The sequence below is a fragment of the Meles meles genome, chromosome 19 (genome assembly GCF_922984935.1).
Source record: "Meles meles chromosome 19, mMelMel3.1 paternal haplotype, whole genome shotgun sequence".
Lineage (NCBI taxonomy): Eukaryota > Metazoa > Chordata > Mammalia > Carnivora > Mustelidae > Meles > Meles meles.
The window spans coordinates 4957900-4984975 of record NC_060084.1 but is presented as its reverse complement, the minus strand read 5'-3'; the positions used below and the strand labels follow the sequence as shown (position 1 = coordinate 4984975).

The window sequence follows — 27076 nt, the reverse complement described above, 5'->3', positions numbered from 1 at the left end:
CTTCTCAGTGCTGACGCTTTCCATCCTGGCAAGTGTCCATCTTTTTTTTTTTTTAAAGATTTTATTTATTTATTTGACGGACGAAGATCACAAGTAGGCAGAGAGGCAGGCAGAGAGAGAGGGGAAGCAAGCTCCCTGCGGAGCAGAGAGCCCGATGTGGGGCTCGATCCCAGGACCCTGGGATCATGACCTGAGCCGAAGGCAGAGGCTTAACCCACTGAGCCACCCAGGCGCCCCCCAAGTGTCTGTCCTTGTAAGAAAGCTTCTCCTCCCGCTCTTCTTTCTTCTCTTCCTCTCCTGCCTCCCTCCCTTTCATCGGCTAACCTTGCCCAGCATTTCACTTGTGTTTTCTCTTTTAATCTTTATAATTTCCCAGTGACTTACATGATGCCCCCATTTGACAGATAAGAAAACCCCTTTGTACTGAGAAGCAGTAACCTGCCCTGGGTCAGTCAACAGCCAGGAGCTATGCTCCGTGGTCATCTCCTGGAAAGGTAACTGTCCAGGTATGACATCCTTCAGAGAAGCTGAGGTTCCGTGTGGGGAGGAGTGAGCATGAAGAGTGGGGAGGATGACCGAAGGGCAGACGTGTTTCGAAAGGGCCAGGGCTTAGGACACGACCATGGGAGAATGGAGGAGGTCGGCGATCTGCTAGTGACATGCGCCTGAGGCCAGTGGGAGAAGCCGGAGCAGGAGCATTCGGCACTCGGCCTCCAGGCTGCACTTGGCAGTACACATGCCGATCCCCAGTGGGATCCCAGCCGTTAAGTGCAGGAGCAGACGGCCCGTAGACCCCATAACACCGAGATGTATGTCCTCTGGCAGGGGGTGGGGAGAAGGGTGCCTTACGATGGAACCTAGTTTTGTGATGTGTCAGACTATTCCGCAGGTTGTGAGCAATTACGGGACAAGGTGGGGAGCAGCGAGAGGCTTTCTAAATAAAGCAGCGATGCAGTCAGATATGTGGTTTGGAAATAGCTGTGTGGAGGACAGAGTGAGGGAGAGAGTGATGGCTAGAGGACCGTGGGTGTCTTCTCAGTACAGCAGCACGGGCAGGAAAAGAAGGTGCGAGTCGGGGTAGGGCACTCTCAAGGGCAGGAATGGAAGCCAGAGCACTGTTCCAGATAGTCGAAACTCCTCCCCCCGCACCGGCACCTTGGCTTTCGCGGAACACCTCGCGAGTGCCTGCTGTATGCCAGGCACCGTACACGGTGGATTTTGAAGTCAGATGCCTTTGCCAACATGTCAGAGAGCTCTTGGTACATGCCCGGTTTTGGCCAAATAGAACCCGAAAAACTTCAACCAGTCAAGGGGATCTCAATGTCATATAGGACCTCGGTGCGAATCCTTGTAAGCCTGGCATCCTGAACAATGCCTAGCACATAAACACGTAAAAATATCCCATGGGTGGAAAGATGGACAAGTGACCAAAGGGATGGAGAAATACGCTAATTGAAGGACATTCCTGTTAGATTTTTTTTAATGCCTGAAATTATTTCAAAAGGAGATCCAGACGCTTCTTAAGGGAGCATGTGTCTATATTCTGACCTGCACAGTAAGATATCAACACACACACACACAAATATTTAATATCTTAGAATGGAGCCAAGCCAGTAGGAATGATCACTTTTGCAAATAGTAGTTTTCCATATGTAGCCCATAGACAGCAGGCAAAGAAATTTTTCAAAATGCATGTAAAAAAGTGTAGATTCTTGGGCCCTCCCCCAAACCTACAAAATTAATCCATCAGAGAGGGGAAGAGAACTTCAGACAAGCTCCTTGGCTCATTCTACTGCACTGAAAAAAAAAAAAAAAAAAGTGAGAGCCCCTGGTTTAGAGTTAAAACCATGCTTCTCAAGGACTCAGAAACCCCAAGATGTAAGGATCTCTTATGGAAACATCTATTATGGACTAAACCTTTTAAAACATCTGGGACACCAGTCTCTCTTGATTCACCTTTGAATTTGGGAGGACCGAAGGTTCAGGGGCTCAGATGGCCCCAACATGAAGCCCTTTAGCCCACCAGCCTCACCAAGGATTGCATGAGAATGTTCCGGCTCCAAGAAACTTAAGTAACAAGAGCTGAGGGAGTTTTCACTCTAGACAATGTGATGTCTTTTCCAATAATAGCATTAACAGGAAAGTGTTATCTTTAGGGCATCTCCCTTGTTTTATTATTTGGCAGTAAATTTATATAGCCTTTACGCTTTCTGAGTGTAAAAGTAACGCATGTTTGTTGCTTAAAAAATTAGGAAATACTAAACAGCATAACAAGAGTAAAAATCAACCATACTCCCATCCAGAAGATAAGCATTGTCCATATATCTCCTTCCGGACTTTTTACTACATACACACACACACACACACACACACACACACACACACACACAAATTTTACCCAAATGGAATCATGCAAAATTTTGCTACGTGTTTTATCCAACCTGAATGAAGGTAATATCTTTTTAGGTCACATATATTGTCATTTATCAATGACTACAGAACATACACAATGTAGATGTTCCTCTTTATTTTATTTTTACCTTGGTTTTGATGTTTGGGATGCTCACGTTTCTACTTAAGGTCATGAAAGGTAAGATGCATTTGCAGAAGGACCGTAGAGGAAGGTGCGTAAAGATGGCCATGCCCTAGCATACTCTTCCTGGCTCTTGTCATAGCACAGAAGACGTAGACTTCCCAGGGTTGCAGTATTTACAGGCTTGCTATTTGCACTGTCTACAGGAGAGGAGACCATCCCCCACCCTGATCCCCATCGCTCACCTCCCTTCCCCTGGCTCATCATTTCGGTTCATTAGAGATGCTCTTGTTTCACCGAACTAGTCATCACTCGTTGCACAAATCTTTAGCACGTCCTCTATGTCAGCACTTTGCGAAACCCTCACTTTATTTAGTATAGACGAAAACATCCACTATCTGGCTCTCATAAACATCATGGGCTAATGATAGAGCCAGAGTCCTCCCCCAGAAAACACTATCTGAAGCACTGGAACTTCACAGAACTTGTATCAGTCAGCTCTGGCTGCAAAACAAGTGGTCCCAACACTTAGTGGATTAAAACCACACACAATTATTAATTTACAGCTTCTTTAGGCCAGGAGTCTGGGTGTGGCTCATCTCTGCTTCAGAGTCTCTGGTGGGCTACCATCCAAGTATCAGCCAGGGCTTCTGTCTCCTCCAGGCCCGACTGAAGAAGCTCACGTTATTGTTGGCAGAATTTTGTTCCCTGTGGATTTTCAGGTTGAGGGCCTCAGTTTCTTGCTGGAGCTTGGCTGGAGGTTCGCCCGCTGTTCATGGCCATGTGGGTCTCCTCCATACCGTAGCTTTCTTCATCCCGGTGTACAAGCCAAGAAGGCAGCAAAGAGAGCACCAGAGAAATGGCAGCCACAGTCTTTTGTAAGCCAATTACAGGAGTGACAGCCCATCACTTTTGCCATATTTCCGTTCATTAGAAGCAAGCCTCTAGGTTCAGCCCACACTCAAGGACAGGGGATTACCCAATGGTGGAAATACCAGGAAGCCGAGATCATTAAAGACCATCTTGGGAATCAGTGCTCTTCTCAAAGCTCTTGCAGATCACGATCAAAACAAGCTGTTTAATATGAAAGGTTAGCTTAGAATATGTCGCTCTATAGTCTGAAGCCCTGGAAATTTATGGAGCTTCACACTCAGACTTGCTTTTGCGTATAGAGACGGAGAGGAAGAGTCAACATATTTACATTGGCTACAGGTACGCTTAATGTTATTTAGATGGGGGTTTGCTGCTTCCTACACAGACTGCTTTGTCAATATTTTCACTGGATTTTTTCAAGCCTGGAAAGCAGGAAGATTAACTGCAAAGTTAAAGTCAGACGCCCTGGCAAGTTCAGCTGAGTCGCCTACACCTTGCTCCGCACTGATTCGTTGGCTCAACAAGCACACGCTCCGGCGTCACGCGCTCAGCACCGTGCTGGCTAGCAGATGAGACGCACGGCCGAGCACCACCAACGTGGCTCTTGTCTTGAGCGAACCACACACCTGGTCAGCAGGAGATGTTAATCAAATAACCCCAACAAAAATATAATTGCAAACTTTTAAAATTCCATAACGGGCAGAAAGGCTATATAGATCGTGGTGCATTCAGTGTTTACATATACGTGCTTACATATTTCTAAATTACCCAACAGCACGTTGAAGATTTGTACGCTTCCCTGGGTGTGGGCGGTTTTAAAGCGTCCGAGGAAGGAAGGGCACGTAGTACTAAGATGGCTTGTTGAGGAGGACGAGCTGCTGCCTTCTTCAGTATCGTGACAGTTACTGCTGACTCTGATCTTGGAGGTGATAGATGGGCGGAAGGCAGAGATCACAGTGTTGGTTTCGCAGATACGTGCTTACCTCTGAAGTCATCACATTATAGACGTTAAATACACACAGCTTTTTGTATGTCAATCATATCTCAATAAAGTCGTTCTAAAAAAGGATTAAAACAACTATAAGTCACATGTCTATGGATTAAATTATATATTAAATATTATATATTAATAATATATAATAATAAATATAATATATTATTGAATTTATAAAATATTAAATATTAAAAATAATAAATAATTATTAAAATAATATTTATTATATTATATATTAATATATATTATATATTATAATTTCAAACCTCAGGTTAATTTTAAACTCTCATTTCAAAAGCCAGTTTTTGGTTCATCTGCAATACAGTGTCTTATAATTGAGATCATACACCCTTTTTACTCTGGTTTATTGATAGACATGATGAAAAAAAAATATGTACAATGTTTTTCTACTTCACAATGGCTCATGGTTCATTTTTAACATATAATGAATTTTTTTTCCTAGGATTTTACCGTAGAAATCTCAATTTTGAAATTGTGGACATTTTCATAACATGCCACAAAGCTATAATTTCATAATATTTTCAAAGATAATACAGAACAAGTATCTACAACACTAAGTACGGAAAGATGTGTGTGGGAATACGGGAGTGGGGAGTGAGGTCCCCCGCGGTGGCGCGACTTCCTGAAGCTGTTCAGGGGCTGATATCTCCCTGCAGGTAGTGAGCTGATGCCCCTAACTTGGGGTTTTCTTTCAAAACCATTCACTTGCTGGACAGATGTATTGCCTCTGCTTCCCTCTCAGGTGTTTTCCTGTTTCGGCTGCACCGGACTGGCTTGGCCTAGCACCTTGTGGAATCACAAGGCTCCTTATTTGCCAGAACTGCTGGGCCAGACAAAGCCAGACCACAACCGGGGCTTGTCCCCCTGCTTGGGAGCAGTCCCTTTAGGAAAGCCATCCGCACGGCTCCGGGAGGCTGGAGGAGCCTCTGTTCACACCTCCAGCCCCGACATTCCTTTCTGTCAGGGCCGTGCCTGGCCTCATGCTGCCCTCTGCCTCTGTGGGGTTAAGGTCTCAGGCTCATGCTGAGTCCATTACTTCCTTCTCTGAAAGGTGAAGGTAATCAGAGTACTTACTTAGCTCATGTTGTTGTTGAAAGGACTGTGGGGCATAGCACAGAATACCGCTGTTGACTGCATGACATCATAGAGAATGCTCTTGGCCTAAGAAGCTCTAATTTTACTTCCAGCTTCTATGGACTCAATAGGCATCCTTTCTCCATGACTTCAGCCTCCCAGCTCTTTTTTCTACATCTGTAAGAGGGAGACATAACACTGACATTATAGACAACACTATGAGAACCAAGTCAGGCAAAATGTGTACAAGTTCTTGGCAGAGAGTAGATGTTTAGTAAATGTTAGTTGAATCTGATTCGTAACATTGGCAGGACCCAACATTTAAGTCAAGAAGGCATTTTTCTGGGGCTCCTGGGTGGTTCAGTGGGCTAAGCCTCTGCCTTTGGCTCGGGTCGTGATCTCAGGGTCCTGGGATGGAGCCCCGCATCGGGCTCTCTGCTCAGTGGGGAGCCTGTTTCCTCCTCTCTCTCTGCCTGTCTCTCTGCCTACTTGTGATCTCTCTCTCTCTCTGTCAAACAAATAAATTAAAAAAAAAAACAAAAACTTAAAAAAAAAAGTGATTTTTCACACTGCACAAACGGGCTTCCTTATATACCAGAAAACAATTAGGTACAAGAGAAGACACAACCTAAATTTTCTCCCAACTCCCCATCCCTTTACCTGTACATATTTGGCAAAGTCGATTTTGCAAAATGTTACAAACATCGGCTATTTACCAAGAATTAGGAGATAAAAGACTAATAAGATCACGGTCCCTGCTGTGAGGGGATTCACAGTCTAATAAGCGAAGCCAGACAGGTCAAAGGAGAATGACAAATACATGTAATGAGAAGCACGGTAGGCAACGACCAAGGAGGAGTATTGAGCCCAGAGCTAAGAGCAGGGATGTCAGAGAAGGCAGTGAAGTGGGGATGCTTTTAGCTTCAAATAGCAGAAATCTCTAACTCAAACTGATCGAAACTTAAGTGAGAAAATAAATTTCATCAAACGGGGAGGTCAGAAGAAGGGCAAATTCCCAGGGGCAGTAAGTACAGTGGCTCAAAAATTTCATCAAGGTCTCAGGTTCTTTCAGTCTCTCTGATCTATCATTGATCATTGTCATTTCCAGCCTAACGCTAGCTCTTGGTTGGCACAAAGACGCCCCTAAAAATTGCCAACATGATGATCTCAGGGGGGAAAAAGAGAATATCTCCTTTGTTTGTCTTTTTGGGGAAGAGGGTATGGGAAGGGAGACTCCCACATACTTTCGAGCACTAGGCAAGAATTCAGCCCCCCTGAGCCTAGATCCTGGTAAGGTCTCAGGACTCTCATGATAAGCTTTGATGGGCATCGTGGATGGGAGGGGCATGGGGTTGGTGGCAGGGAAGGTTTCCTCCAGGACTTCAGACCTAACCTGTCTTGTAGGATGAAGAGGATCTTTTCTAGTCCTCTAAGTGTTAGGGGCAGAGAGAAAACCATCCCAAGATGTGCAGAAACAATAAGCATGGAGGGCCACAATTGTTCAGGGAACTCCAAGTACTCTTACGTCAGTGGACATCACAGGGACCAGATGAGTGATAGGAGATTAGGCAGGAGGGGAGGAGCGGGGTTGGATCAGGGAGGATTTTATAAGCTAAGAAACGTGGGTTTTATCTTGAACTGGGTTTGGAGCAGGAGAGTGTGTGAGATTGGACTTGTGGGTCTGATCTGGAACAGCTCACTCAATGGGATGGGAAGTGGAACCAGACGAGAGTCTTGGGGAAGAAATTTGTGTCGGGAATTCTAGATGGAGTCAGGATGGGACCAGGGGGTGATTAGGTGTCTGGTTAAGTGGCTGAGTTGAGGAAGGAGGGAGCTTGAGGTGGTGATTCCAACTTTTGCTGGGGTTTTCAAGGTTCCCTGGAGGTCCAGACGAAAGCGGTACCACTTCTAGGAAAGTGAGAATCTTGGCACTAGCCATTCCTGTCTGATGTGGCCAATTAGAACAACCTTCAAATAATAGACACTTGTTCTGATACGTATGGGATATCAGGCAGCTAGGCAAATGAGTGAATACCTTCCATAAATGTCCATTGGTACACGTTATTGACTGAAATTAGGAATAATGATGACACTTATGTTGTATAAGGGAGGGAGGGAGGGAGGGGCGGAGGGGATGTGATATTTATGAGCAAGGCAGCGAGCAGATATCCTATGGGTTAATAGGTTAATCATTAAGTTCTCCTGACTTAATCACCTTGAAGCTGCTAATAAGCGTGAGAGGCCTCAGTCGCAACCTCCCTCCCCACATAGTTTACGAAAGAGCTTTCTCTTTATGCATCAAGTATCGTAATTGAAATAAACTACGCATTCCTCCAGATGAGGAAGATTTTGCCATCTAAAGTAGAATGCACCCAATATGAGGTATTTTTGTAAAACCAGAGGTGACTCATTTGAAGGCCTCTCTATCCTGATATCAAAAGGACTGCTCCCTACTTTCAATGACTTCCCACAATGGGAGCATCAGCGTGAACTGATCCCTTCACATATTTACCATCATCAGTTTCTTGGCCTTCAAGAAACGACGGAGGGGACTGCTGACCCCAGAGAGCCTCCTGCTTGGGCACCCCAGGTCTCTTCTCTGGAAGGACCCTCTAATCCACGCAAGTGCCAGGCAGCTTGGATGCCTTCAAATCTTGCGTCTAATCCCAGAACATTTACACATCGTGTGTTTTCAGAGGGGTTTGTTTTTTCTTGTGTGGCATCAAGGTATCATGGAAAATGGTCTCGAAGCTGGAATTTCACCTTCTGAGTTTGAATCCCCGAGCCTGCCCCTGAGTAGCAATGACCTTGACTCAGGGATATAGCGGACCTAGGGATATAGGATCTGGTGCCAGGCCAAAGGGAGTGTATATCTTAAGGTCTGCCAATTCATTCTTTGTGACCCGGAGCAATTGAGGTTCCATTTTCTTTTATCCATAAAACGGGGTTAATACAACCGAATTCGTAGTGTCTGTGAGCAGACAATATATAGGAAAGCAGCTAGTAGAGAGCCAAGCTCAAAATAGATAATAAATTACAGCTACTACAGTCATTCACCTCGTAGACCCTGTGTCCCAACGTGCAGCACTGGGAGAATGAAAATCACGGAACTCACACTGGTTTCATGAGCACTACAGTAATCCTTCTGAGACGGGGCTTCTCAACCACATCCTTTCCACTACTGACACTTGAAACTGGATGGTTCTTCCTTTGGGGGCTGCCTTGTGCTTTGGGGGTGTTTAGTCTCATCCCTGGTCTCCACCCGCCAGATGCCAGCAGCAACCACCAGCTCCCGAGTTGTAATGACCTAAAACATCCCCAAATCCACCAAATGTCTTTGGAGGGGGAGATAGCCCTCGTTAAGAATGACTGTTCTACAATATAGAAGAAAGTACCGAGCCCTTAGGAAGTGTTCCATAAGCCAGGGTAGCTACTGTGTCCCACTTACATACGAAGCTGTGAAAAGACATAGGCAGGGGAGAAGACTGTGTTTTCTGAGCCCCTAGATGGTAACCCACAAGTGAGGGCAGTGCAAGAAATCGAAGCCTTCGGGATGGATAAACACTGTCCAGTTCCACGCCAGACACAAACCACAGACAGCCCGCCTTCGGTGCAAAGTTGTGGTAGGGGTTTGCAGTCACTTCTGCCCCAGTTCCAGAGATGCAGGACTAAATGGTGATCTTGCCCCCACACCGCTCCCACCCACCTCGGAGGACTGGGTCCATCAGGTGGAGTGAGGTCCGTGATAAGCACACATCTGAGATTCAGTACAGTTTTATCCCAGTATGATTATTTTTCCCATTGTTTTGTTCTGTTCTGCTTTGTTTTGTTTTATTTTATTTATTTCATTTCATTTCATTAGCTCTTCTCCTTGGGAGGAAAAAGATCAGTTCAGACCTACATCTCTTTCTCTTCACTGATGGAATCTTAAAGCAACAGGAATGTTCCAGAATTCCTCTGCCCTATGCTGAGGGCTAACTGCGTGTGTCCACAGATGCATGGGTCGTTTCGAGGTACCTCCGACCCTGCATCTAAAGACAATTTTACTAATAGGAACATCCAATCCTTCAAGCCATGAAAACTTTATTTAACCATGAATTTTCTCCCTTGAGTGTTCATTATGTTTGGTAAAAAACAACAACAAAACAAAACAAACAAAACAAAACACAACACTTTCTCAGTGTCTGGAAGGTATCTGGGCGCAATTCAGCCACTTTGTTCATAAAAACGGAGAAGTATTGTAAAAGGTGTTTTTGTTAACCTTGAAGAGAAAGGAAAGCCTCTCACCTCACACAAATGCGCATGTTAGCGCACAAGTCTCCCCCTCCCCTGGCGCTTTTTGGCTCCGAGATTAAATGAAGAAATCTCCTTCCCCTCAGAAATGTTATCGCTCAGAACAGCATTTTAGCATTATTATCGTGTGATAACATGAGAGCAGGGGAGTAATTATTTTCCGATAATACATGCGGTGCACTTGAGCTGGTCCGAGCAGCACGTTTGTGCTGAGATCTACGAAGTATAGATTATATATCTGAGCACTTATTCAAAATATGTACTTTTTATGATTGATGAGGGCCTTATAGCACGCTACCTTTATAATTTGCATTTTTTAAAATGGTTCTGAGGGTAAATCACTGGCACGGACTATCTCAATCAAAAGTCAAATAGTTCTCGTTGTAAACAGTCTAAGACATGCTCTTATTAAATATACTGTAGGAAAAAAATCAGGATACGTATACTTTAACACACTTTTTATATTTTATTGCTATTCTCTCTGTATATGTATGTTTGCTACTTGAACAAAGAAAACCCTCAGCTCTTATAATACCATTATTGTCAAATTAAAGATTAGGCTTTTTCTTCCCAAACATATATATTTTGTGCGTAGCTCAAAGCCAGGAATGACCTTTTAGGGGATTGATTAGCAAGATGCTCGAGAGAAAATAAAATTGTCTATTTGATCAGAGAAAACATAAATGATTAAGCTAACCTCAGCTTTAATAAGTCTGTGTGTGTGTGTGTGTGTGTGTGTGTGTGTGTTTGTGTGTGTATGTGAGGTTTCAAACCTCAACAGGGGATTCTCGTCTCTTCTGGAGATCTCCTACATGAAGACCTTCCAACTTGAAAATTGCATTTAATCTCATAAAGGGAGTAGGAGATTTTCAGTGTGGAGCAAATGGCAAGAAGAAGACACTTGAGATCACAAAGGCAAAGAACTATTACTTCTAAAAGATTTTAAGAGAATGTTAATGCTGAACCTGCATAATTTATGGTGCACATCCCCGTAAAGGCCCCTTCCTGAGCCAATGTTTTAGCTAGGGGATTGGCTAGGTGCAGAAATGGAGCCTTGTTCATAGAGGCTCCGTGCTGGGGTGTGGACAGTTCGGATGCAGGTAAAAACCAGGGGTCATGGGTGCCTGGTGGCTCAGTCACTTGAGTGTCTGGCTCTTGATTTCAGCTTAGATTATAATCTCAGGGTGGTGAGATTGAGCCCCAAATTGGGTTCTGTGCTGAGCGTGGAGCCTGTGTGGGATTCTTTTCTCCCTCTCCCTCTGCCCCTTCCCCCCACTCATGGGCACGCTGTCTCTCAAAAACCAAACCAAAACAAAAAACAACAAAAACAAAAAAAAACAAAAACAAAACAAGCAGAAGAGCCAAGACTCACCACATCTGCTCATGAAGGAGCCCAGGCGTCCTTGCTGCAGCTGAAGCTGGAACAGATGGCCCCCGAGATGTCGGAACTCCATAAGCTGGGAGCACGGAGGGGTCAGGAACTTGGGAGCAAGAACGTTCAGACAGGGAGGAAGGGGGAGAGCCCGGGTTGCTCTGTGTTGGTTGCTGAGAGAACTCCCTTCCTCTGTGTCCTGGACCCGTTCCCTCCTGCCACCCCACTATGCCTCAGGCTCCAGGACCCCTCCTCACTCTGTCCTGGGGCTTGTCACCCCATATCCTAATTCCCTTTCTTATTCTATGGACTTGGCTATTTTTCTGTGTGCGTGCGAGCCCCGTGAGCAGGGAGCTTGTGTCTGCCCTGTGTACAGATTTTTTTTTTTTAAAGATTTTATTTATTTATTTGACAGAGAGAAATCACAAGCAGGCAGAGAGGCAGGCAGAGAGAGAGAAGAGGAAGCAGGCTCCCCGCAGAGCAGAGAGCCCGATGCGGGGCTCGATCCCAGAACCCTGAGATCATGACCTGAGCCGAAGGCAGAGGCTTTAGCCCACTGAGCCACCCAGGCGCCCCCTGCCCTGTGTACAGATTTATACCAAGTGCTTGCCCACTGGTAGGCTCCAAGGTGATTTGGGAATGACTAAATTTGAAACTGAATTGAGGGGTACTAGGTAGTTCAGAAAGAAAAAATCAAATCCACATGATGAGGTCTCTCTCTTCAGCAGGTGTCCTTCGAAGGTCCAGCATGGTCCCCGGAGACAGCCCCTTCTTTTCTTAAAGTGGGCAAGTGGTGTCTGACTTCATTCCTTAAGGGACCCACCCGTACGGTGGGTATGAAAGCTTCTGCCTTCTGCAAAGGAGGCCTTTCCTCTTGCTGTGGCTCTCGTGGGATTTTTTTTTTTCAACGTTGCCTTTGTGGGCTCCAGAAATCCTTCCAGACAAATGGCGTCTTCATTTTTGAGGTGGTGATTTATATCCCCGGCAGAATCATCCTCAGTGAAGGTGTCTCTCCTTCATCATAAAGGAAAAGCAAAACATTTATAAAAGGCAGACAGAGCTTCAGATGAGTGGGTATAAAAGTTCTGCACAGTATCAGTGGTTGAGAGGATATGCATATATTAATTAAGAATTCCGACATACTTCTTTTACAAGGTCCCTTATGAAAGATAGACTATTTTCCACATTTACTGTGTGTTGGAAGTGACAGATGAAATTAATATGCTTCATAAATTGCCAACACGGAGGGTCAATTAACAAGTGAGCTAACCTTGTGAAAGTCATTTTGAAAGACTAGTTATGTCTATAATATTCCCCGTCAAATTAGGTAAAAGTGAGAAAATTAGAAGGCTGTCAAATAAATAGAAGTCTAAGATACTGAGTAATTGCATTTTTGATAAGGTAAATTAGTTTCTGTGATTGTTGGTTGAGAAACAGGAAATGAATAGTGGAAGCGCCGAGAACGTTAAAGCTGCGTGAGTGTGTGTGTGTGTGTGGGTACGTGTGTAAGCCTGTGTCACGGAGGCAGAGAGGAGGGCCACACGAAGGTTCACACGGGAGGCACGACAGGTGCACACTCCTTGGCCAAGGCCATGCTTGGCCTTGAACCTTGGCCTCCTTGAACTCCTTGGCCTCGGGAGCCTTGAACCTGCAGCTGCCACTGCCTTCAGTGCTCCCCATCTGTCCTCCCTGCCATTCCCACCTCTTTCCTCCGGTCCTTCAAAATCAACACTTGTGCGTGGGCTGTGGCTTGGGTGGCGCCGTGGGCCCTGGACAGGACGCACGCTCTTGGAGCTGTCATTCCCAAGGCGGGAGAATGCTGTGGGCCATCCCTGAGGCTTGGGCTCCTTTCTTGCAAGCCATTTGCTTCACAGGTCTAGGAGGGCCGAGAAACACACCCGGTGGGAGCCTGTGTTCAGTCCAAGGACACCAGCACTCTGAGTGCGTGGCTGTTTTCAGCCCAGCCCCCCATCCAAGTGGTTCTAGAACCAGTCAACCCAGGCGAAGTGCCCTGATGGCAGGGCTGTCCTCTGCCAGGGCAGATGCCACAGGGCCATGCCCCCTCCTTCCTCCCAGAGCCTCTCTCCTCCCTCACCTCCTCATACGTCTCCGTTCCGTTCTTCAGAACACCATCACGTCTGTTATGCCCTGTTTGGGCCGCTTAGATCCTTGACTAGGCCTCAAGTTCCTACTTGTCAAATGAATCACTAGAGCTTAAAATTCTTCTGGAGTCTCGGTCTCCTGTCCCCATCCCTCCGTGACTGTCTGTGAGACTTTGTCGTATCAGGATGTGCACTCCCCGTGTGTGTAATGAGGCTGCTCTGCAGCAAGGAGAGTTGCTTAAAAATATACATTTGTCTTGTTATATATGTATCGTAGACACAAGTGCATATATCTAGACACACACATATATGTAGAGTAAATGCTTTCTGTCAAGTCCCATTCCTTCCCCTAGACTATCTCCTTCACCCTTCCTGTTGTTAGGGAACTTCTGTGTGAACAGCGTGTGGTTTGTATATATTCACATGTGCCTGCACAGACATTGTCTTTCTGGTCATGCGGTCCCCATTTTACAGAGTCAGAAACGGAGTCTCAGCGGGAGGAAGGCAGGTGCACAAGCCCACGCAGTAAGGAACAGTAGTCAGGGTTGAACCAAATCTCTGTCACTCCAAGACCTGCTACTTCTAGGACACCTAACAGGCTCTTTTTTCCCAAGCCACCTTCTTCGGCAGGGACAAATATAACCTCTTCCTAGACGAGGAAGAAACTCAGGAAATAATATGCCCCTGATTTTTTTTTCCCCACTGGCTGATGGACATATTTTTATTCCCCGTTCATTTTAGTGTTTTCTGCCCTTGATTGCACAGTCCGCTTCTCTCCTGGTCAGCCCGATGCAGACAGATGCAGATGAGCTAGCCGTTCATGGGCCCGCAGATGTGGGCCAGCTCAGAAGAACATCCTCATGTGAACCACTCAGGGTTCGTAGATGGAAGGACAGGCAGACGCTGGCTAAGGCAGTAAGAGAATCACTGGGTGAATGCGGGCCGTACTCTACAGATTTAAAAATCTGACAGCTGGTTCTCAGAAAGGACAGAAAGAGGTTCAGTTCTGGGGATCCCAGCCAGGAACTCCTGAAGACCCTTTTTTTAGGCAGAACTACCGGAATAAATTCTCAGCACCCACCTTCCATCCGCCGCACCCTTTGCGTGGTTCCCATTCCCAAGAGTTTCCAGCTGGCTTCCACTGGGTCATGAGCCCACCTCTCTTGCGCAGGATTGGAGGGAATGGTGCCAATGACGGACAGGCCTACTGGACCCACATCGAACAGGGGAGAGGTAATGGCCCAAGGGTAGGTGGGGGGACTGTCACTTACCCAAAAAAGGGCCAGCAATGCAAGGAAAGTCAAGAGTTATGTCTCCTATGACATGTCATGAAACAACACCAGAAAAGCTGAATTACTTCTCTGTTGCTTCCAAATTCAAACCGAATCTGCGCACAGACTTTGGCAGCAGTAAAGGTAGCAGCTTGTGGGTGTGACAAGAGCCAGGAGTTCAACTCAGACAATCTGTACTTGGATCCCATCTTGGCACCTCTAACTGGGTCACCGTGGTCTTTGGGCACACCATGCCAGAGCCGGCTGTAAAGGGCAGGTTGTCCCAGTACTGCGGTCGGACGACGCAGCTCTTAGAAGGTCTTGGGAGGTCAGTACTCTTCCCCCATCTGGGTCTAATGCCGAGAGGATTAGGGTCACGACCAGCAAGCAAAGCCCACGCACATGTTCGTGGGTTTACAGACTGTTTTAAGCTCTCATAAATATCTCTCCTGGGCCATTTATTTTTGTATAGTTGGGCACATTGAATAAACGAAGTCTTTTTTTTTGAAAGGGGAGTCTTTGACTTCTGAAGGACTGGCAGATTTCACAGCCATTGATATTTTGACAGATGCGTTGGTGACTTGAGATCTTTGAGAGCAATTATCTTTGAAATTGTGGATGCTGCAAATGTAGATATTGACGTCCAACTCAATATTTGCAACCTTCTCTGTGGACTGCTCGATGTCTCGTGGCATCCGTCAGAAGCATGTTGCCACTAAACTTTCAGCTGGCTGGAAATCTAACAACTGCCTTTTCAGTAAGGTTGCTCCGTGCTAATAACCCGATGCAGCAGCAAGACTCCTCAAAGAAAAGAAAAATGGCAGAGTGACATTTTGTTGAGGTTCTTGGCCCAAAGTTGAAGGGCTCCAGGCCACGGAAGATTTTGAGGAAATGTCGGCATTGGGTATAGGACGGGCAGTGCCAGGAAATGACCCCCAAGGATTTTTACCAACATTTGAGGTCCCTGGGATCACCAATTTAAAATGCAAGAGCGATTTGGAGCACCTGGGTGGCTCCGTTGGTTAAGCATCCAACTCTTGATCTCGGCTCAGGTCTTGATCTCAAGGTCGTGCGTTCAAGCCCTGGGTTGGGCTCCACGCTAGGCATGGAGCCTACATAAAGTAAAAATAAAGTAAATGCAGGAGGTCTAGAGAGACATAACATAATGAATTACAATTGCCTCATTTCCCATTATTTTCGTTGATGTTGTTAAACAGTAGAGTCTGGAATTGGCTAAGGAAGAACAGTTATTTGAAATATGTGCTGTTTTGAATAAACTGATCCTGATTTAACGAGCTTTTACAGGGCTTTCTGCATGACTTACTACCCATATTACACTGCTAAGGTACGCTACTTAAAACTATGGCGCGATATGATGTTTTTCAGTTCATTTGTCTGTTTCATTAATGATAGAATGTGTTTTCCAGCACACAAATCCTATTAATGATCAAGACATTGTTGTCCTGTAGATCACCTTAAACCCTTACACTGTGTCATTTACCTGCTGTCAGATCTCATCTGAAGAGCTGTTGTCTAGCATTGCCCTAATCAAAAACATGCCTGAGTGTAATGAGCTATGCATGTTGTGTCTAGTATTAGTTATTTTTAATAAACTTTTGTTCATCCCCACCACACCTTGGGAAACTGACAATCTATAATATTTTCTGTGTTCTTCTTCTTTAACCAATTACTTTCCCAACTGGTGTCATGATTCACAAAAAGGTGAATACTTTCGTTCTTTCAAATGTCTCCCCGGGACTCACTGCTTAGAGAAACATAAAGAAGAACTATCAAAATGATCTGGTATTAAAAATGAGGCTGATGATAAGACGATTGATTTTCTAAACTGAGGTGGCTGGGGTGATACGTAAAGCTAGATCTGCGGGCTACCAGGACAGAGCCCTCGCTCAGGCTTGGGGAGCCGGTCTGGATTGTTCAGTGTGAGGAGGCTGCCCCGTCATGGGTAAAATATTCCCCGAGACTGGATGTCCGTGTGTTCAGTTGTGTAGTTTGTAGACGCCATTTGCGATGCTCAAATTGCACGGCTTCCCGTATGTAGGTAGATGATGCCATGGACACCCTTCCCCTTTGCGTGGACATCATCTACCCTTCATTACAAGCAGGAAACCCAAGCCCCCAAACCACCAGTTAAAGGATATGTATGCTGAGTTTATGCAAAGGCAAATATTTTGCTTGGAGAAAGGGAGAGAGAGAGAGAACCATTTACACAGCGTGGGTGGTTCTGCTCCCAGACTCTCAGTAAACACGTGCCCTTGGTGAGCTGAGAAGCAACTTGCCCCACAGCTCTGGTTTCCGAGTGGGAGTGTCTGCCCGAGCTGAGCATGGTTCTAGCATCTCAGAGGTGCTGTGTGGGCTTTTTGGTTTGTTTTTTTCATCTATATCCCATAAAGATAAGCCCACAACTGCTTCTGGGGCTCAGCTGAAGGTCAGCCATCTGTTCCAACAAGAGAGGAAAACCTGGCCGTGTGGGACTCACTGGAGAGGGTCCTGTGCTGGACTTTCTGGGTGATTCTACTGACTTTAAGAGCAAACTGGGCTGCAGTCTTCAAGTCCCATGTTGGTTTTACATTCCCAGCTTTGCCTAAAATAGCACCTCACTCTAAGGACTCTGGGACCCTGGGTGGGAAACGGGATTTGTGCGAAGCCCTTTTACAAGATACTCTAGCTTAGTTGATGGTTCCTGTGGGTTCTCGGGCATTTGCCTCTTGGGCAGCCTCTGGAAAGTGTGGTATTATCCTACAAAGGACTAAAGGAATTTGAATTTCTCCACTGTGTGTGCTTGTACAAGGCACTTACCCTCAACCACAGAATGGGTTGTACCCATTGGTGCTGGTTGTACCCAGGGTACTCATGCCGAGGTTACAAAGTGACAGTAAGGAATCACAGGTTAAGGAACACGGAAGCGTGTCCACCACAATGGGAGCCTTTCTGTGGTTGGTATTTATAACTGCGATCATCGCTCATCCTAAGCTCATGCATAGAAGCAAGAAAGGTCAGATGGCCCCTTACCAACATGGCTACTGAATCCAAGGCAGACCCTTAGGTTCTATGGCAAGGTGAGGTTCAGAGTGCTGAGAACTCCATAGACATGGAATTTACCGATCTGACCATGAATTGATGACACTAAACTCAGATGTCATACTAGGTTGTGCAGGGGGCAAAGAAGCAAATCCCAAATGATAGTGTAGGACTTTAGAGCTAAAAGTATGCATGTTTAAACCTCACCTCCGACCATCCTGTGTGTATAATAATTATTTCTGTGAGATCACTGCTTCCTTCCCCTGAATGATTCACCACTGATAGATATTGGATGGCTGAGTAAGACCAGATAGGACCTACAGGCATGGACTTTATCCTCAGTGTATACTCTGTGAAAGAGTCTATTTTGGTGGGGGGGGGCGGATATTGCAACTCTGGATTAAAATTTTTTTAAGGGCGTCTGCGTGGCTCAGTGGGTTAAGCCTCTGCCTCTGGCTCAGGTCATGATCTCAGGGTCCTGGGACTGAGTCCCGTATTGGGCTCTCTGCTTGGCGGGGAGCCTGCTTCCTCCTCTCTCTCTCTCTCTGCCTGCCTCTCTGCCTACTTGTGATCTCTGTCTGTCAAATAAATAAATTCTTTAAAACAATTTTTTTTTAAAAAAGGAACTAAGCTCTAAGAAAACGTGATTCTTTACTGAATGCATTTTCCTATCTTAGAGTTCTGAATGTTTCTTTCCACGGTATCTAGTGACATTTACTACGGGCAACTCATTTGAATCTTGTGTGATTTAAATAAGGTTCTTAGGTGGCCATCAGTTTATATCTAAATTATGAGCGTGCTTGCTATGAAGAGTGAATGTTCTTCTGGCTCATTTACTCATCCATCCATTTAGTCCACCAGGATTCCAGGCCCGGAATGATGCTGGTGCTGGCTTTACGTAAAGAGCAAAACAGACACAAAATCGTCCTTGCCCTTATAAGAGATGAATATTTGGAAGTCAGACATTCAAACATATATACAGATTTTGAGTAATTACCCCTGTAATTGCTATGCTGACCAAGTTCAGTGAGCATCTATTCTAAACTACTTCTTATGTGTCCCGGCTCCAAATTTTTCAGTTGGCCCTAACATGGGAGAAGGGGGAGCAAAGCAAAAGATGGTCAAGGCCGCCCAAGAGCTGGAGGAGAGCAGCCTGGCCATGGAGGTTGCTCCAAAAGTGGGATTGGGCCCAGGGGGGATGTGGGATGCTGTCATAGATAGCAGGGAATGGGGACCACGGAGCAGAGTGGGGAGAGTTGATGAGAAGGCTTCAGGGGATGCCTCTGCGGGGCAAGAGGTAAGATGCCTCACAAGTTGAACCACTTCGTAAGGCAATCTGAGTCTAGGAGTATTAATACCACCAGCAGCAAGTACCCCAGTGTCCTCAGGCACCGTGCATGGAATCCTACCATGGACTTGATGTTGTCCTCATGGCCAGAATGTTGGGCTTTTTGCTATAAAGGAACTGCAAAATCACCGTGGTGTACAATTATAAGTTTGCAGGTTTCTTGTTCCCATGCCTGCTGGTCAGCTGAGGTCCATCTGTGCTGGGCTGGGCTCCAGGTTGGCTTGGGTTCCTGGGCTTCCTCCTTCTCCTCAAATAGGTGGCTGCCCGGCAAGGAGAAAATAGCAGAGTGGCTCTCAGGCAGGGGTGGTTTTGTGCCCCAAGGATCATGAACCAATACGTGAAGACCTTTTTGGGTTGTCACAACCAGGAGGAGGGGGTTGCTACTGGAGTTTAGTGGGTAGAAGCCAAGGATGCTGCTAGATACCCCATGGTGCTCACGACGGTTCCCACAATGAAGAATTTTTCCAGCCCTGAATGTCAAGAGTGCTGGGGTAGAGAAACCCTGCCATAGGGGACAGTAGTGGATGAGCAATGAAAGTCAAACAGATGTGACGTGAGCCAACCCACGTGAACACATCTGAAGCCACCCACGTGTCACATCTGCTTCAATTCCATTGACCCAAAGCAAATGCCATGGCCAAGTCCAAAGTCACCGGAGTCAGGCCATCTTGTCTACTTTTCCAGCTTTCCTCGAGGCACTTCAAGATGCCTGGCACCAACATGAATCTTGAATTATCTTGAATAATCTTGAATTATCTGCAGCCAACCAAGAGCTACAGATAATCCCATTGGCCACAGCAATGCCCCTGTTCATGAATGAGGCAGCGGAGGCCCAGAAAGACACAGGATTTGTCTCAAGGTCACCTGACTAGCAAACGCAGGGCTAATGCTGGAACCCAAGCTTTGTTCTGCCTCTTTCTACATTGCCTACGCTCCTTCTGTTTGGATTTGGGTCACTGGAGTTTAGACACAGGAAAGATTACTGAAGTTGGCTGCAGTGAGCCTCAGTTTCTCCTTGGGTACCGTGGGTGATGAGGGACCTGTCCATCCCGGAGAGTATCAGAGAGATCGAAGAGAGAGCAGTGTACTGTAACACAGTGTCTAAAACATACTGAGTATCTTGTGAGCCTGACCTGCTGAGGTGGCCCCTGTTGAGACTGACAAGGTGACAAGGTGACGGGGGTTCATTTCCAGTGAGGAAGCTCTTCGTCTGCTTCCTTGGGTGTGAGTTGTCGGGGAAAATTCATCTACCAGTCCCCCGCCATGCCTTTTTTTTTTTTTTTAAGTTTCCCATCCAATCACTCGATTTCTTGTATCTTTTCGGTGAACTTTACCGTTTGGAGGCTGTCTGACCTTGAACTGTTGATTAAAAGCCATTTCTACTGTGAAAGCTCACTTCTCTATTTTCCATCTTCTGAAAGCAGAATGCGAGGGATTCACATGGAGTTTAGACAATCAGGACCTTTTGAGGTTTGATTTGAATGAAAGATCCCAAGCGAAACCCTCTAATTCTATCCATTTAGCGCAAGTTGCCGCTTTCATTCTGTGGTTCCACCTTGACCTCTAGAACAATCTGAAAGGATTGTAGCACCATGACTCCTGCTTAAAGACCGTGCTCGTGCTCAGTGACTTTGCTGCATAGGGCACCCTCCCCACACGGTGCTGTGGAAGTGAAAGGAGAAGTTTGCTTGGCGAACTCTAGCATTTGTCCTCCAGAACCCTGGCAATATTCATCGGGAACAAATGACCGGCATTGGCACTCTTGGTTCCAAGCGTTTTCTGTCTTGGTGGTCAGACAATGGTGCCACCACTGTCATTAAATCACTACTTGGGACCTCCTGGGCACGTTTGGTCCAACCCAAACGACTGCTCCAGATTCTATGCCATGCAACAAAAAATTGGAAATGGGCAAGATCTTGTCTCTGCATCTGAAAGGCTCAGAGAACTCTAAAGGAAAAAAACAGAAATCATTGTTCAATCAACACTCATTAAGGTATATATGAATCTATGTGGAGGCAGAACAATAGACTGCAGGGAGGGCGGGTTGTTCCCAGGCCCCGTTTGAAGGATGGATAAGAGTTCTCCAAGCAGATAATGCCCCTTCCTTGCCTCTCATTGTCTCTCACTTGACAACAGTTGAGAGGGATATGTTTTATTTGGGTACACTTGCTAACCTAATAATATGATAACTGCTCTTCTCTTTTTAAGACCTTCGCATGTTTGGGTGTCAAGGGACTTGACGTCTAGGACTCTCTTTGGCCTTCCCTCTGTTTGCCTTGGTTCCCCAGTGTTCACAGCCTGACAAGGATAGCATTCCAGTCTTATGGTTTGCAAAGTAGACACCTAGAAATCACCAAAGCCATGCCTGGAAAGTAGACACAGCTACTTCCAATGAGCTCGTTGCCCTTACCCTAGCTTGAGCATCTGCTTATGTTCCTGGGTGTGTGAAAAATAGAATGAATGGGCTATCAGAGAATACTAAACCATTTCTTCGCAATTTACTTCTTGGCGAGAGAAATGGAAAATATTGAAATCATCAATATTTTTCATTAAGAACAAGGAGAATAAGATTTAAATTACTAAACAAAACTAGTGACAGAGGCATGAGGCGGGCTTCATAAAACATCTTGTCGTATCTGCAAAGCTGTGACAGAAATAGCAGGAAAGAAATATGCCAGGCAGGAGAGAAGACAGGTGGAGAGGAATGAAATGCAAGTACAGGGAGAGTTTGAATAGGCTCTAAATTAATAATCAGGTCAAGGTTAAAATTTAGGGGATAAGTGAATAGATCACTGTTTCCAGTTCTTCGGAACCGTCATTCAAAACCAGCTCACTCAAAACCTTAAAAAACTCTGAAGTAAAGGCAGTGATTAACCACACCCATCCACAGTAGAGGACCAGGCACTGAAATCTGGTGAGTTTTCGAGTGAATCGATTACACGTGGCCCAACTGGTCACGCTTGGATTAGACTACATATTTTTTTTTAATTTCTTTTCAGCATAACAGAATTCATTGTTTTTGCACCACACCCAGTGCTCCATGTAATACGTGCCCTCCCTATTACCCACCACCTGGTTCCCCCAACCTCCCACCCCCCCACCCCTTCAAAACCCTCAGGTTGTTTTTCAGAGTCTATAGTCTCTCATGGTTCATCTCCCCTTCCAATTTCCCTCAACTCCCTCTCCTCTCCATCTCCCCATGTCCTCCGTGTTATTTGTTATGCTCCACAAATAAGTGAAACCATATGATAATTGACCCTCTCTGCTTGACTTATTTCACTCAGCATAATCTCTTCCAGTCCCATCCATGTTGATATAAAAGTTGGGTATTCATCCTTTCTGATGGAGGCATAATACTCCATTGTGTATATGGACCACATCTTCCTTATCCATTCGTCCATTGAAGGGCATCTTGGCTCTTTCCACAGTTTGGCGACCGTGGCCATTGCTGCAATAAACATTGGGGTACAGATGGCCCTTCTTTTCACTACATCTGTATCTTTGTGGTAAATACCCAGCAGTGCAATTGCAGGGTCATAGGGAAGCTCTATTTTTAATTTCTTAAGGAACCTCCACACTGTTCTCCAAAGTGGCTGCACCAACTTGCATTCCCACCAACAGTGTAAGAGGGTTCCCCTTTCTCCACATCCTCTCCAACACATGTTGTTTCCTGTCTTGCTAATTTTGGCCATTCTCACTGGTGTAAGGTGGTATCTCGATGTAGTTTTAATTTGAATGGACTATATATTTTTATAAGAATCCGTCCATGGGATGCCTGGGTGGCTCAGTCAGTTAGGTGTCTGCCTTCGGCTCAGGTTATGAACCCAGGGTGCTGGGATCAAGCCCCGCATCGGGCTTCCCTGCTTAGTGGCAAGTCAGCCTCTCCCTTTCCCTCCGTGACCTCTCTCGCTCTCACTCTCTCCGATATATAAATAAAAATCTAAATAAAATAAAAGTCAGTCTAAGAAACAGGACTTTTTGCCCAAGACCCATTTGGGGGAAGTACAAACTGTTCTGAGGCCCACATGCTTCTAGGGAGTGGTAAGCTGCATATAAGATAAAGCGATTATCTGATTTAAGAATGAAACAAATAGGTCAGAACAAATGACAAAAATCAGATGATAGCTTTAAAATGTTTATCACCTGTGAGAGTATTTTTTCCCTACTCACCTCAATTAAACAAATACTATTAAAAAATAAGCCCTACTATTTCTAGAAGAACTGACTTTTTTCCTGATAAAATATTCTGAAGACTTTTTTTGCTGGTAATCAGTGCTGCAAATCAAAAAAAAAAAAGAAAAGAAAAGAAATCCAGCTGTTTCGAGCTTCTCTTGTCCTAGTTCCAGCTGCGGATGACAGAGGGGAGGCCAAGAGTGAGGACGGGGAACAGGACACATCCCTGCCAGCCGGGCAATCAGGCCCCAGTTGGAGCCCATTAGGTCTCTGGCTTGGGACAGGAAAGCTGGAAGTCAGCTGACTTAGGGAAGCAAGGGTTGAGGAACGGTTGTGGAATACGTCTGAGAAGAACAAACTGTCCCAGGGCCAGTATCTTTGTTTGAACTTGGAGTCTTTACCAAGTGCCAAGTTTGGAAGGACGTGCTAAAGGAAACAGAAGCCCTACGATGCCACCAGGTAATATTTCAACGAGAACTGAAGGTTAATGAAACATCTCACCCAGTCCGTTGACAACGTCCGTGGAATGCATGGAGAGGAAGATTGGAATTAGGGGGGCTTGTGGGTGTCTCAACTTACCGTTTTTGAAAACCAGCTTGTATAGGGCTGGGGCGGAAGTTGTAAGAACAGGTATCCGTCCCCCATTGGAGCCCTCGTCCCTTATTAATATGCTAATTGAGATCAGGTCACCAGGAATTGCCTTTCTAAAGCTGACTTTCTCTTACACCATTTGGCCAGAAGGCCCTTGGCAAGGTGTAATTTCACAGAATTAATTAGTAGCCCAGCAAACTGATCACTTTGCAAGCATGTCACACATCATTCATTGGCAATGGAATTATTTAAATTGGCGTTGACTGCTAAGAGCTACGCAGCTGTTTTTCTTGCAAAATACTAAGGTATTAGAGAAGGACATGACGGGCATCATCTGGAAGCCAGAGTATAGAGTAAGTGAAATGTGAAAGGAAGGGAAGACTGGTCCGGAACCCACCGGTCACAGGGGCAAAAGCCAAATTACCCACGATTTAGAATATTACTGCAAATGAGTGCAGGCCAGGGAAAACCACAGGATGAGCATGGAAAGAAAAGGAAATTCTCACTCAGCCTTAGTTCTGGGGAGAAAAGAAGGGGTCTTGGTGGCCCAGGGCAGCTACAGGACCATTAAAATGAGAATAACGGCCATTTTCGCCGATGGCGTGTGGGAAAGACAGCCACCAGGCTGTTAAACCTATGAACTTTCTTTTCTTGTTCTCTCTTCCTTCTTCCCCCTTTTCTTTTCTTTTCTTTTTTTTTTTTTTTAATTCTAGAAAAGCTAGAATCTTATTCACTCCTGCTTTAAGATGTTGGCAAATGCAATTGCAGGGTCACAGGGAAGCTCTATTTTTAATTTCTTAAGAAATCTCCACACTGTTCTCCAGAGTGGCTGCACCAACTTGCATTCCCACCAGCAGTGTAAGAGGGTTCCCCTTTCGCCACATCCTCTCCAACACACATTGTTTCCTGTCCTGTTAATTTTGGCCATTCTCACTGGTGTAAGGTGGTATCTCAGTGTGGTTTTAATTTGAGTCTCCCTGATGGCTAGCGATGATAAACATTTTTTCATGTGTCTGATGGAGTGGAGAAGGGAGTTGAGGGAAAAAACAATCTGAGGGTTGGGCGCCCGGGTGGTTCAGTGGGTTAAGTCGCTGCCTTCGGCTCAGGTCATGATCTCAGGGTCCTGGGATCGAGCCCCACATCAGGTTCTCCACTCATCGGGGAGCCTGCTTCCCCCTCTCTCTCTGCCTGCCTTTCTGTCTACTTGTGATCTCTCTCTGTCTGTCAAATAAATAAAAACAATCTGAGGGGTTTGCAGGGGTGGGGGGTGGGAGGTTGGGGGAGCCAGGTGGTGGGTAATAGGGAGGGCACGTATTACATGGAGCACTGGGTGTGGTGCATAAGCAATGAATTCTGTTACGCTGAAAAGAAATTTAAAAAATAAATAAATGCAAAAAAAAAAAAAAAGGATGTTAGCAAATGAGTTCTAAAACCTTCTAAAAACTACCTGCAGTGACTATGTCAAGGGAAGATTCAGCCCCTGGATGACCAGGTGCAGGGGTCTCTAGGTCAGCTGTACAGGGCAGCTGGGACAGGAAGCTTAAGATGGCTCGTGGTGCACTGGAAACTCACTTAGTGAAAAAATAACTTGCCTCAGGGAAATACGGGGCCATTCCGGGTCAGCCCAGAGTGCTGGGATAATTGAGGGGCTCAGAAGTACCCGAAAAGCGCAACCAAGGGCTCCAGGTACGCACATGTTATGTCTGCCGAGGAGATGAGATTAGAGTCCTTGACATTTGAGGCCCAGGGTCTCCCTGGAGCAGCCCTTGAGCCGTCTGGAAGCAGCACCGGCCACCCTCCATGGAGATGGAAATTAGAGGGAGGCAGACAGAGGGCACCTCTCGAGGAGGCCTTTGCTTCAAAGTCAGGGAGCAGCCAGAACGCATAAATGGATCCGTAGCTTCAGGGGACAGAGCTCATGTCTCACTTCTCAAGAAAAAGCAGCCCAGATGCCCCGTGGTACATTTGTCGTCCGACGACTGTCCATTTGTTCATCGACTGATGAATGACATTCTTGTGTTCGGCCACCAAATACCACGCTCCCAGTTACATGCTGGGCTTGGAGGATACAGCGATGAATCATAAACCAGTCCTGACACTCAGTAGTTGGGAGGACCGGGATCCCAGTGGCCTCCACCTGTAAACTGTGCCCCAGAGGCTGCCCCGGGGGTCTCTGCAGTGAGCTGCGGCCACCCAGAGCAGGAGTTGGCTGTGCGAGAGTCCCACACCCGCCGGACGGTTCAACATCTAGGTTCTCTTTTCCTAATTATTCGTTCTTAAAAGCTTCATCCAGGATGGGACGCTGTCCTTATAATGTCAGGACCGTCCCCTGCGTCGTCAGGACCTACAGGTTGTAATTAACCACTGATATTCATGACGATGACTCCTAGGCCCTCAGGGGTTTAGAAGCGCTCTCTGAATTTTCAGAGAAGGATGATACTTTGTTTAATTTCATTGGAATGGAGTGTTTACCCTAGAGTTTTAATTCTCAGAAACCTGGCCTCTGCATAGAATGTACTGCCCTGAGCTGGAAATGACTTTCGTATCTGTTTGTCTAACTTGTCCCCATGAAGGAGGCTGGGCAGGAGTTACTATGGATGTTTTGTCCCTGAGAGACCGGGGCGATGGTTAGTCGAGCGTCCCCAACTAGCTACATTTGTGACACGTCAGGATTAAAAGTCGCCAGATCACCCACTCTCAACTGCTGGTCCCAGAGCGCAGAATTAAGGGGAACACACCATTCTTCTAGTGTTCCCAATAAACATCAGATTTCCTCACCATTATGCCATATAGGAATCCCCCCCCGCCCATGGTGCAAGCCGCATCCTTCCCTCTGGACTCCTTCAGTAGATTCTTAACTAGGCTGTCCAGTGTCCTCTTGTTCCTTTTCAGTCCGTCCTCCACGTGTCTTCCAGAACGATCGTTTTCAAATCACATCGGCGTTCTTCCCTCGTACCATGCCCTGCCTCCTAACCCATTGGAAGAGTCATCTCGGGTGTCATTATCGAGCTCTACGTCACGCGCGTATGCTGCGAGTTTACCTACATCCCTCCCTGGTGCTGCTGCCTTGACATCGATTTCATCGGACCTGGCGGCCTGCGGGGGCCCCAGCAGACACCAGCCACAGCCCGGGTGGTGCCTGTAGGGTCCCATGAAACTGTTACTTCCTGCTGTGACTTCCCCAAATCTCTGGTGATCTGTAGCCCTGCCTCCCAGAACCTTCCCTTGGCACAGCTCTCATGTAAGACCCCTGTCAAGTTACCGAAACTCTGTTCTTCTGGTTTGAAGTGACCAACCTGGCCTTAGCCCAGGATCCCCAGAGCACTACACTCACAGACCTAATAGAGGCCTTTGCCCCAGGTCCTACCACGCTCTCCGCATGCACTCTGCCT

General features: G+C 46.2%; 1 protein-coding gene across 3 annotated transcripts in view; it reads left to right on the top strand.

Annotated features, from left to right (window-relative positions):
* The window catches only part of CDH13 (cadherin 13), a 1016524-nt gene that overhangs the window by 599241 nt on the left and 390207 nt on the right, over positions 1-27076 (top strand). Inside the window, exon 1 of one of the 3 annotated variants that reach the window (XM_045989378.1) lies at positions 20291-20304. The exons of the other annotated variants lie outside the window; for them this stretch is intronic. The gene's annotated coding sequence lies outside the window, so the exon portion shown is untranslated. Of the gene's footprint in view, positions 1-20290; positions 20305-27076 lie in introns of those variants that run through there. 3 annotated transcript variants of the gene reach the window in all.